This window comes from Onychomys torridus, chromosome 12, assembly GCF_903995425.1.
Source record: "Onychomys torridus chromosome 12, mOncTor1.1, whole genome shotgun sequence".
In the NCBI taxonomy this organism is placed as follows: Eukaryota; Metazoa; Chordata; class Mammalia; order Rodentia; family Cricetidae; genus Onychomys; species Onychomys torridus.
This window is the reverse complement of record NC_050454.1, coordinates 39886374-39900113: the sequence shown is the minus strand read 5'-3', so window position 1 is coordinate 39900113 and position 13740 is coordinate 39886374.

Below are 13740 nucleotides of genomic sequence, written 5' to 3'. Positions count from 1 at the left end.
GCCCCATTTTATTCATGCTCATATATTCGCGCCTTGTGTAAATTATCCAATTAGAACCCTTTGACTATTCGCGCCTCACTTTGAATTGTCCAATCAGAGCTTTGTCCAATTAGAACCCTTTGACTATTCGCGCCTCACTTTGAATTGTCCAATCAGAGCTTTGTCCAATTAGAACCCTTTGACTATTCGCGCCTCACTTGAATTGTCCAATCAGAGCTTTGTAAGCATTCGCGCCTTGTTTAAATTATCCAATCAGAACCCTTTGACTAATGCTTTCCCGTGCTTCTTGCTATAAAAACCCATCTCACCAACCCAGAGGCGCGCAAGTTTTCCGAGAGACTTGGTTGCCCCAGGTACCTGTGTTTAAATAAACCTCGTGCTGTTGCATCTGATCCGTGGTCGCTGCGTGCTCCTTGAGCCGGGCTCTATGGGGGGGTTTTATAGCAGCTTGGGGCCGGTCAACATCCTGGCTCTAGGTAGAGGGCCTGGAGGTTCAGGTGGGAATGGTTTCTGTCCTAACCTTGGACCTCTATGTGACCTTTGGTGGCAATGTAGGATCCGGATTTTTGCACTGACCCCAGACACTGTAGAATCATTGACCTGGACATGGTCCTTGACAGTGGGTGGATGTGGATGTCACCATTTCCCCAGGGACAGTATGGCCCTGAGACACTAACATGGTCCTCGATCTCAGGTGTCTGCATATCCTTCGATGGTAACAGGTACATCAGACATCAGCACAGACTCTGGCTATTGTAGGGCCATGGTCCCTGACAAGGCCCTCGACTGCAGCTCTGGTCTGGATGTCACTACGACACTGAGTGGCACAGGCCACTCAGATCTGGATATATCCTGGCCCTCAGACACCAACTTGGACTCAGGTGGCCGATCTGACCCTAGGTATCCTCATGGTGCTCGGTGGTAACAGGAGCCACATACATCAATCCGGACCCTGGCTGCTATAGGGCCTCAGACCCAGATATGGCAATAGGTAGCAGCTTGGGTCCAGATGATGTCATGACCCTCAGATGGCAGCACAATCCACCCATATCTCTATGGCCCCTACTGTGGTGTAGCCCTCAGACTACAACCAAATCTCAGGCTTCCACCAGGATCCCAGGCCTTTGTATTGGCCCTAGTAACAACCTGTGCCACAGTCTTCAACACAGACCCCAGCTGCAGCTGGGCCAAGATTAAGACATGGCTTCAAGCAGCCGCTCAGCCTGGGGGACATCCTAGCTCCACGTGGTAGTTAGTAGCCCGCAACTCGGATCAGGATGGCTCTGGTAGCAGTATGGTTCCTGGACAACAACAAGGCTGCAGGCTAGGGCCCAGACCCCAGGCTTCCACCTGGAGGGTCCTGGACCACTAGCCCCTGTCTGAGCCAATTTTTAATATCTTAACTTACCTGGTTTGTTCTCTGGAGTAACTAAAAACCTATGTACATTCTATTACTCTGTCACTTTGTTGTTTCTGTGATATTTAGATTTTCAAGCCCTGTTCTCTCATTTCTCTGACAAATAGTCATCTCTGCTCCTTTATTGTTTTGTAAATTAGCATATTTAGAGCACTGTCAATAAAATAACTGATATTCAAAGAACCAGCTGAGTGGATCATTTTCAAGGAAATCTTTACCATTTCTCTTTCTGATTAAATATTCCTTACATTTTCCTTGTTTGGTTTACATATCTAGAATTTTAAATTATAGATAATAGACTTTAGGCCTGGCATGGTGGTGTAAATCTTTAATCCTAATACTCTAGAGGCAGAGGCAGGAGGCTCTCTTGATTTCTATGCCAGGTCTACATAGACAGACTCTTACACACACACACACACACACACACACACACACACACACACACACACAAAAAGCCAAAATAAATAAATAATGAAAAATAGGTAAGAAAACATTTCTGTTTACAGTGACACTATTTTTGTACTATACATTGTCTACAAGCAATATCCCTGATGCATTACAATTATTTATACAATATACAATACTAGTTAACCTTTGTATTTCATTCATTTATAAATTAAAGTTGCTTAATTTTTTTTAACTAATGTATAAAAACTGGGTTTTCAGATACTTGGAAAAAAATTTCAGATTTCTGTATTTATTGATTTTCAACATACTTTCATTGTGGTTAGGAAAGAAAACTCTACAAACAATTCAAATTATTTTACAAGTATCAAAACTCATTTTATAGCTCAAAATTTTATCTACATTTGTGAACATTTAAATATATCTACAATTCACACTCATATGTCTGGCTGAATTACTTTTTAATTACCATCAATTGTGATAAATTAGTTAATTGTTTTACTGAAGACTTTTATGACCTGAAAGGAATTCTGTATAATGTCATACTATTTATTGTCTATGTTGTTATATGATAATGACTTTATTTTTATCTACTTATCCTTGCATTGCTATTATATCTAAATTTTGCTTTTGAAACTCTTTTTCTGGATACAAAAAATTAGAGTTTTCTAGTACTCTCCATGAATGTATCCATTTATTGCCATGAAATACTATTTCTTTTTATTTTCACTTTTAATTTTCCTTTTTTAAGACTTGTATATATATATGTACATACAATTAAACATGATATAGCCTTTACCTAATAAACCCTTCCAATTTCTCACATGTTCCCCAACATGCCACCTCCCAATTTTATGTCATTTTTTAAATTTTTTTTAATTTTTATTTTTGAGATAAGACACTAACTTTAACTACTATTGTAAATACATGCATTGGTGTAGGGATATTCACAGGAATCCATTCAGTGGCCATATACTTAGTAAAGAATTATTCTATTACACCCTGAAACTATCTACTGCTAAGGGCTATTCAGTCAGGGATGGGTGAGATTGGAAATGTTGCTGATTTGTTCTTAGAAAATTGACAACATTCCTGTAAGTCAGAACTACAATTGCCACGTCAGGTCTATAATATACCATTAAGAGTGCTTCTACCAGGCAGTGGTGATGCACACCTTTAATCCTTTAATCTCGGGAGGCAGAGGCAGGCAGATCTCTGTGAGTTCGAGGCCAGTCTGGTCTACAGAGCAAGTTCCAGGAAAGGCACAAAGCTACACAGAGAAACTCTGTCTTGAAAAAACAAAAACAAAACAAAACAAACAAACAAACAAACAAAAAAACAAGAGTGCTTCTTTGTATCCTACAGTTGTTACATTCCTTATGAATTAAACATGATTTCCTATAAATTTAAAGGAAGATAATTATTTGCTTATGATAATATATGACAAGAATAATTTATTCTCTTAATTTTTTAAAATGTATTTTATTTTTACTTGATACATGGTTTCTCTACATGGCACTAGTTCTCCTAGAACTCACTATGTAATCCATGTCAGCCTGGAACTCACAAAGATCCATCTGTCTCCTCCTCCTGAGCTCTGGGATTAAAGGCATGTACCATCATGCCTGTCTCTAATGTTGTTTTTTTAATAAGTATTTACTTTGTAATTTTTCTATTTCTTTAATTAGGATATATATCCATTTTCAATTTATGATTTAATAATCTAGGAAGCATGTAGTATACCTTAACCCTTTTCAAACTATTTGAATATTTTAACTACTATCATTACATCATTTGTAGTAAACATTGTTAGTGTGTTTATGATTGGAGGTATACTCTTAGGTTTTTAAAAACTATTTTCTACCTAGTATTTATTCTTCCTTTCTATTTTGCTTTAATTTTACAAGCAAAATATCTGTATTAATATCTTTTATCACATTGTTATCTTCATCTACTTTAAAGATTAATTTTCATTCAATTTTTTTTGTAATATCAGTTGAATTATAGGCCTCAGAGATGCTAAGCAAGAAACCTCCTTTTCAGCTAACTCTTAGTCCCATAAAGACTTTGCATGCACTAAATAGTTCCAAAGCAAATCAATAGAATTTTTTTTTATATTCTACACTTAGCCTTCTATAGTTGTAATTCCTCTTGATGATTCTTTGATTAATGGCCTGCATAAAATTATGCTGCGTTTCCTCTAAGCACTTAAGGTTTTTCAGCAATCATTTTGCTACTAGTTTATCTTCACTGTGTCTTGATTGCTTGCTTGGTAGGATTTCTTTATATGACTTTGGGGGTGTTTTATGCTCTAGAATGCGGTTTGTCTTAGTAAATTGTCTATGTTAGCCTGAAAAGAATGTGTGTTCTGCTGCTGCTGGATGAAGTAGTCTATAAACGTCAATTAGATCACATAGATTAATGGTGCTTCTCACTTCAAGTATATCCTTATTGATTTCCTGCCTGATGGTTCTATCAATTTTTGTAGGCCAAGTATTGAAGTCCCCAGTTGTAAAAGTGGAGGTTTTTTTGTCCTAGAAGACTTATCAGTTTTGCCTCACATATTTGGGCATGTTTACCTTAGGTACATATACCCTTAGGATTGCTATGTTTTGATGGGCAGTTAAACTGTTTATCTTTTTGTTATAACTTAATTTATCTTAAAAAAGAAATTCCCTTGTTCTAATAGTCACTATAGTGTTCTGAAGATCTGGATACACTAAATTTGTACAATGTTTGCATAAAATATATTTTTCTGTCATATACATATGTAGTTTACATAGGTGAGAGTTTACATATAAAGGGTAGTAATTTTCAACACTATATTATTTACTAAACTCTGGCAGTCTGCTTCTTTTAATTGGTGTTATTAGGACATTCATATTTAAAGTGATTATACGCACTGCTATTTGGAATTAGATTAATACCATGTCTGTGTTTCATTTTCTGATCTCTGTGTTTAATAAGCCATTTTACATTTTTACATTTTTTCTCTTTGCAATAAGTTCTATGTCTGTACATATTTTTTGTTTAGGACATCAAGTGGATAGTTGTTTGTGTAGTAGTCCTTGTTGTAAAAGAATATACCTTGATTTCAAATTTCTAAGAACCTACAAAGATGTGTTCCTATAATCCCAACAGCAGGATGTTGAGGCAAACAGACTCCAGGAACTCTATAGTGATCCATCTTAGCCTCAGTAGTTAACATTTGTGGTGCCCTGTAGAGTTTGAATATAAAACGTGTAAGTATTTAAGTTTGGGTATTTATGTGCTTTAGCTCCTCTAAGATTCATATCTTTGATTAGTTTTCTTACTTTGATTTAGAAATCTCATCAACTACCTTAAGTCTTTCTTCCTCTCCTTTTTTCCTTTATTATCCCTGGGTAAACCATATCACTTATGCTACTCATTTATGAATTGTTTTATAGCACTTAGTTATTATGATTTTTATTTCTCTGTTCTTTCTTCTCTCTTTATTTCATTGTTGTAAACCTCAGTGGACTTACTTTCAAATCACTGTTCTTTTCTCAGTTATACCCAAGATTATTCCAAAACATGGAAGATATGTTCATTTTGTTTATGGAGTAATAATATGCAACTTTTTATTTGATTTCCCCTTAAAGGAAATATATCCTTTTGATAGTCCACCACTGTTGCTACAAGGTATCTAATATTTATTGGCTATCATAAAAAATCATGAGAGTTTATATTATAATTCTTGTTTTTGTTTCAAAATCTGCATTATAATTGAGTTTGTTTTTAATAATAACAGAAATGTCTTTAGAATGTGTTTTCTTTATCTATAAAATGCCTTGTGATTTTTATTGGAAGGTGAGTATGCTGTAGTGTCAATTGCAAAACATTTAAGCAAGTCTATCTTTGTAAGACATGCACATCTGGTGGTATAATTGCTTGAGATATTTTGATATTATGGATACATGCCTGAGGTTTTATCTTTTTTAGGGTCCTCATTTTGTATTCCCTATTATTTTCAGACCCCTCACAATATCTTCAAAAATAATGCACAGAAAGTTTAAGAGCAGAAGGATACATCAGGTAAAGGTTTTCTGCTATGTGCTAACAATGACAAAGGCAAGCAGGTACTTGCAAGACAGAAGGAGAGCAAGAAGAAAAAACTTAAACCACACCCTTTCTCCATCTCCATTCAACATAAATTAATGCATAAGTGCTTAATTATCGATTCTAGGCTTACTTTTCCTATTATGAGTGGGGTTTTTTTTTGTTTGTTTTTTTTTTTTTTTTTTTTGCAATAGTTTTAAAATAAGTGTTAAAATGTCAATGTGCACTTATAGCCCAATAAATTAAATGGAATTTGCCAAGGAATTGAAATTTTTCTCATCCCTTGCCTTTTTCAACTTCCATTTATGTTTCACTAATTGGTGTACAAGTATTTTAGCATAGGTTAGAAAGATTTCCGTATTTTTCATGTTACTTTTGCTTTTGCAATGTTTACTACATCTTAAATTTAAAAAAAAAAACAAAAACAAAACTGCAAACAAATTTTCTCTGTCTCACCTTGTCCCATAGCTGCTTCCAAATAATCATTCAGAGGCTTATATCAACTATCAATGCTTGGCCAATGGCTCAGGCTTATTACTAACTAGCTCTTAGATTTAAATTAACTCATTTCTATAAATCTATGTATTGCATGTAGCCTGTGGCTTATTGGCCTTTTGGCATCTGGCTCCTTGGGCAGCTGGCTTGCATCTCTCCCAACTTTGTCCTTCTTCATCCCCTCTTTGTTTGGTTTTTCTGACTAACCTTGTCCTGTCTGGCTGTTGGCCAAAACAACTTTATTATTAATCCACAAGAGCAACACATATTCACAGCATACAGAAGAATGATCCCACCATATTTCTCTTTCTGACTAATCAAAAATAAAGTTTTTAAGTTTAACATAGTTAAAATTACATATAACAAAATAGTAATCAAGCAAGAATTATAGTTATAATATCTAGTCTATTTATATTTGGCAAAATTAGAGCAAACTTTCTATTATCTATCTTACATTGGTGAGTCAAGAGTTTTGTTTCTAATTTACCCATTCATCATAACTACAAAAAATTATAACTATGACTATCTAGTCTTCAATTTCCAACAAAGATCCTAGAAGGATCTAATGACAGGGACATCAGGTTGCCTGGAAAGCCACCCAAAGTTTCTCTGTAATGTTGGGGCATCCATCTTTGGCCTATAGGTCTAGTATAACTGACCCACGTTTTTGTGAAGCAGGGAATTTTGATGGACTCTCCTACCTCAGCAAAGGTCAATAGTCACCTTTCTTGTGTCCTTAGAAAAGTCTAAGTTCTTAAAACATTTAAAATGTCATATTCTGTAGGTCTTTGAAGTGTTTGAAGATTGTCCATTGATCTGAAATATAACTCAGCATGACTTTAAAAACCTAACTAACATGACTATAAGATTACTCTTATAGATTACTATTAATCTATATTTCTAACTTATATTCTACATGTTTAAATGAGCTGCATAAACATAATACCTTAAACAAGAGTATAAATATACATACAGTATAAAAAAATCAACTTTAAATTTGTATCAATAAATCAAAATCCATACCAATGTAAAATACGTAAGATTAATAGTTGTTTTTTGGATTGAAATAGCTTCGATAATCTACCTTTTTTCCTGTCATTTCTATAGCCCCCTCTTTCTTTTCAAAACAATTGCCCTGAATATAATCTCCTCTGTTTAGCATTTTTCCTGACCATTATCCATAACAACTTGTAACAAACTCCCCTAAATGATAAAAAAAACAATCATAATTTATTTTTGATAATAAAGGGTGCAGTTCTTAGATTACTTCTTGTTGATTGGGGGCACTGGCAATCTCTGGGGGACCGTGAAAAAATTTAGGATAATGGTTCAGTCCTGAATGTAGTATTCTGTGAGGCTGGATCATCTCAGCTAGTAGCCTTGAAGCTGTTCTGGGATACAGAAGTCAGTGGAAACTGCAATGGAGAAGCTCTGAAACATTGGATCATCTCAGTCATCCATTCCCATTGGGATTTTTTCAGGGGTTTTTCCTTGATCTTACTTGATTTTTCTTAACCCAGAATGAATATAGAGCTTCTCATTTCCTGTGGAAATAAAAATACAACATCTCCCCCAAAGTGCATATCTTTTGACTTAAAATTTGAAGTCAAGATATTTTTTAAAATATCTTAGTTTAATCTTGCTGCTTTTATAATCAAATGACTCATAGCAGTCAAAAATTTTAAAGAAGACATAATAATATACACCATCCATACTTTCTGTGCATTTTTCCATCCTTATGTGGATGGTTTTCTTTATATTACTTTACTGTCTCTTTTATTTTATTATTTTAAATCTATATTTTATATCTAAGTGTGTATATATTCTTTATCTCTGTCTCCAAAGTCTATATGCATTTTTAAACATTCATGACCCATTTAGGGGCCTTTTGTCTGAATCTGTTTTTACTGTGTATCTCTAGCACATTGTTCTTCTTATACCATTGATCCCTTTTGTTGAAGAACACACTTTAAAAAGCCCAAACCTGAGTGCATTTTCTGCAAAAAATTTGAAACTTTGAACATTGAACATGAGATGCTGTTAATTCTATACTCTCCACTGCTGGTAATTTGCAGCCCACTTAAGTTTTGTCTATTATGCTACCTTGTTGTGAACTCAATTTTCTTTTTCCAGGAAATTAATGAGATAAAATAACTGCTGTGTATTTTCTCTCCCAGGAAAACATCTTTATTATTTATGAGCCTTATTCTTATACCTTATTGGTTGTTTTAAATGTTCTTCTTTCCAGTTGGTTACACGATGCAGTTATCATTTACCATCTAGAAATCTGAAGTTCTCCACTTAGTATTTTATGATTGTAATTTTTTTATATAAATACAGGAGAAATAATTCATTTTTCTAGTGTTCTTATAAATAGATACCTATCAAAAGTCAAGAACATTATCAACAAAGATATTCTTAATTTTGAAATTTTTCATATTTACATCTTTATATGTAATTAAGCTGGTTTTATTCTATTGTTTTAAATGTCAAATATTATTTTTGTAGACATAGCCACTTAAGTCACTGATTAGATTTTTTTAACCAATGTGCCAATCTGCCTACAGCAATTCAATTTCATTTACATCCTGCATATCATTCAAGGGAATCAACTTGTTGCTGATCATTCTAATCAGCGCACATCACTGACAGTCTTTTCAAAATTGTATTTCCTACAACATCCTATGTGGTGGTTAGTCTTGATTGTCAATAGACCTGGATATGAAATTAACTCAGAGATAAGCCACTGGCAACTCCACTGAAACATTAAATTGATTGAATAAGTTGAGTGGGAAGACAGCCTAAAATAGTGGTTCTCAACTTAAGGGTCTCTACCCGTTTACAACAGAATGACTTTTTCACAGGGTTTTCCTAAAACCATTGGATAATACAGATATTTACACTATGATTCATTACAGTAGCAAGATTGCAGTTATGAAACAGCAGCCTTTTTTTCTGATATTAAGAAACACCTTCCATACTGGTAATGCACACACTGACATATTTTATTGAAGAATATCACAAACATGTATAAATGCAATAACTATTAATGAAAACAGAGGCAATGAATATGAAAGAGAGCAGGGGTGAATGTATGGATGGTCTGAAGTAAAGACAAGTAATGGAAAGAGGATATATTATCATCCCTAATTAAAAATATTTCCCAGCCTTTCCTTTTTTTCTCCCTCTCTTTATTCTCTTATATAATACATGCCAACAACAGCTTCGCCAATTCCCTCCTCCCATTTCTTTGCTAAAACATGCCTTCTCCCCCAGATCCGTTGCTCCTATGTTTCCCTTCAGAAAGGAGCCAGGCCTCCCATGCTATCAACCAAACATGGCTTAATGAGATTCAATGACAGTAGGCATAAACCATCATATAAAGGCTGGACAAATAAACCCACTAGGAGGAAAAGGGTCCCATAAGCAAGCAACAGTCAGAGAAATTTCCACTCCCACTGTAAGAGGAGACCAGCCAAACTCAACACTAAACAACCAGAGTATGTATGCAGAGGGCCTAGTACAGACCATGCAGGCTCCATGGTTGCCATTTCAGTCTTTGTGAGCTCCCATGAGCCCTGCTTAATTGATTCTGCGTGCTGGACCGTGTTCTCCTTGTGTCCACAACCCATCTTGCTCCTATAATCCCCCTCTTCTGTAAGTTCCAGGAACTCTGCCTAATGTTTGGCTGGGGGATGCTGTATCTGTTCTGATCAGTTGGTGGAGAAAGCCTCTCTGATGGCGATTGGGATAGGCACTGATACATGCGTACAGCTGAATATCATTAGGAATCATTTTATTCTTGTTTTTTGTTTGTTTTCTTCTGTCAGTCATGTTTGGTTCTGCCTTAGGTCTCTGAGCCACCCAGCTTCCAGATTCTGGCCATCTAGGCAGTGTTGGGCATGGGCTCCTTCTTGTGTTGTAGACCTCAAGTTAGAACAGCCTTTGGTTGGACCACTCCCACAAGTTAGCCACTATTGGCCCAGAGCATCTTGCAGGCATAACAGGTTGTGAGGGGTAGGATTTGTCTCTGGCTTTGTGTCCCAGTTCCAACATGGGAGCTTCACCTGATTACAGAAGATTGCTGGTTCAGGCTCTATAGCTTCATTACCCCTGAGTCCTTGCCAGGGTCACCCTCACTCACTGTACGGTTTTTTGTTTTTGTTTTGCTTTTCATCACCTCCTACAGGACCAGCTATTCCAGCAGTCTCCCCATGTATGATCTCCCTCCATACTTTCCTCCCCTACTTGATCCTGCTTGTCCACTGCCCTTCCACAAAATTTATTTCTTCATGGGGAGATCCATGCATTCCCCATGCTGGACTTCTCCCTTTTTTTTTTTTTTTTTAAATCTAACTTCTCTGTGTCTGTGGATTTTTATAGCGCAATAATCCTTCAGTTTCTTTCTTTCTTTAAGTGAATTATTATTATTCTCTTCATTGTTTTTAATTTTTATTTTATGAGCATTGGTGTTTTTCCTACATGTATGTCTTTAATAAAGTTGTCAGTTCCCTGAAACTTAGGTCTGGATAGCTGTGGACTGTCATGTGGGTGCTGGGAATTGAACCCAGTCCTCTGGAAGAGCAGGTAGTGCTTTTAACATGGAGCCATCTCTCCAGCCCCTCCTTTACTTTTAATATGGATGAAATAAGGAGGTTTTAACCTTTGTAACAGACAAGAAAATGAGAATAGAGAGCAGAGGTATACATAGTCAAATAAAGAGAAAGGCAGAAGCATTTTTTTTCCTATTAAGATTTTAAAGTTTCTTTTTTTCACAATTGTATGATTATATAGAAAAAGGCAAATTAAGTTTTACAAATGTCTAAAATTACAAGCAGTATGTTGTCTTAAATTCTGACTATAGTTTACAAATAAATATTCTGGGGCTATTTGTTTGTAATAGTTGTAATTATTTATAAAATATGATGTCTAAGGCTATGTGAAGGACCAGGATGTGAACAATTTATATAGAATATTCTTAATGTGTCTAATATCCACAAAGTGTATATCCTTTCAGCTAAAATCCCTCACTGCACTCTAATGTTCATCAGTAGGGTTTTATATATATATATATATATATATATATATATATATATATATAAAGAGAAATCATTACATTTAACTTTTAGCAAAATTTCAGCATCTTAATATAATCTTCAAAGCCATTAATGCAATTACTAATTGGGCTATTTGAGTGTTCTTTTATGTACAGAAGGATAAAACAGAATTTCATGAAGGTACATTCCATTTTACTATTTTATAGTCCACAGCCTTTCAATTAAAAAAAGATTAAGTTAAATGAGTTTCTCAATTATGCAAATTTTACACTGTACTAAAGAAGTTTATATTAGAAAAGAAATGGTGTTATAAAAGTGATGATTCCACAGATGGGATGGAAGATACCAATGAAAACAGCCCCTCCAAGTCAACAGGGTCTTTGCACATATGAACTCACAGGGAACAAAGCAGCATGCACAAGGCCTACACAAATCTGCTCTAGAAGTGGTCCTAGAGATGAAAGGAGAAGGGGATACATGGCAGCACCCCCAGCCCAGAAACTATCTTTATTTAATAACCACTTGCAAATGAAAATTTAGTTTTCTCCAAGGGAGTCTCACCGAAGAAACAAACTATTCTTTAAGGGCAAGCTTCACAGGCAACTGAATCATTTTATCAAAATATTCTGTATATTAATCACATGACTACATGTTAAATGGTAAATTATAAAATAATTTATTTTCAGTTCATTAATTTGTTAAAAGGAATAAAGATGTGAACTTGCTAAGGTGGCTAAAATTATGGTATTTCCTTCTACAAAGGTAAAACAATGTCATTCAGAGCTTCATAAAATGCAGAAAAGTCATTAAACACATCTCTCTTGGGAAAAGATATAGCCTCCAATCTAAAGAATAGCATTCATTCTCACGAACTAAATGCATTTCATTAAGATGAACAGCATGATTTTCACTCCTATAATTATGAGAATTTTCAACGTGGGACAAATTTAATCATGATATGTTATAGAAAAATATCTGTCTTTATGAAACACAGTTTAGAATAGGCACATGACACTTCATCTCTTACCTTAATATAAGTTTACATTTTGTCAATTTTATTATATCAAGTGCTTGAGATAAAGGAAGGATAATTTTACTGTCTTGATATTCTAATTAATGCCAGGTTGATATTCTTAATAAAGTTAATGTTATTTTCAAATACCCACACAAATTTAAATAAGTATTTATTTATTTTAGCAAACAACAATAGTAGTGATCATTAAGTCTCATAACCTTAAAGAAATAGTCTAATTTTTATGTTTATACGTACTTTTGTTTCATTATGTATTGCAAGTAGTAATGAATCCACAAACATGCTATGTGTGCTTGGCTTTCCTATAGCCAGGAGATTCATGTGGATTTAGTTATCACCTTATAAATGTTAAGACTTAATGTCCTTGTTCTAATTTTCTGTATTCTGAAATGTATTGTTCACAGTCATCCTTATACATCTATTTCCTTTAAATTTAAGTAGAAAATCTTGCTTTTCAGAAGGTTTCAAGTTAAATATATAAAATTAGGACAATTGGCAGAAACATAGTTCATTTTGGTGAGAGTAATTTTTAGATAGTTTAGTGAAATATTTATCAATGAAGGGAGAAGCACGATTTTGCACAAAAGCAAAGGAAAATAATAGAGCTAAAATCCATACTAGCCCTAACGGAGAAAGAAAACTGAGGAGATAAGTAAGGAAAACTTATAGAAATGTATACTGACAGATCTTGGTGTCCCTGGGACATGTGGAGAACATGGAAGAGGGTTCTCTTTAGATCCAGCTATATTTCTTAACATCATTCAACCACAGTGTATGATGTCTTCATCAATATGGATTATCTATTATTTTCACTATGCAACCAATAGGAATGACACGAGCGAGTCCTGTTTGGGGTTTTCTGGAGTGATTTTAACCAATAACTTACAAGAATAATCCCATTCCTGACACTGAAGTGTTTTTATTTGTTAGTTAATTGCTTATAGGAGAAACATTGCCTAACCTTGAAAAGTATCTCCCTTCATATTCACGTTTTTATTTTAACTTTTTATTAATTCTTTGTGGATTTCATATCATGCACCCTAATCCCACACCTCTCCCCATCCCTTTATATCTGTTATCTACCATTGCAATGCCCTGAAAACAAAATTAAATTTAAAAACAAGAAAAAAGGAAAAAAAAAATCTCATGGTGGAAGCTGTAGTGAGTCACAATGAGTCACACAGTATATGCTTTATTTAGTCCATACATCTTTACTTGTTAAGTCTTCATTGCAATGAATCATTGGTCTTGTT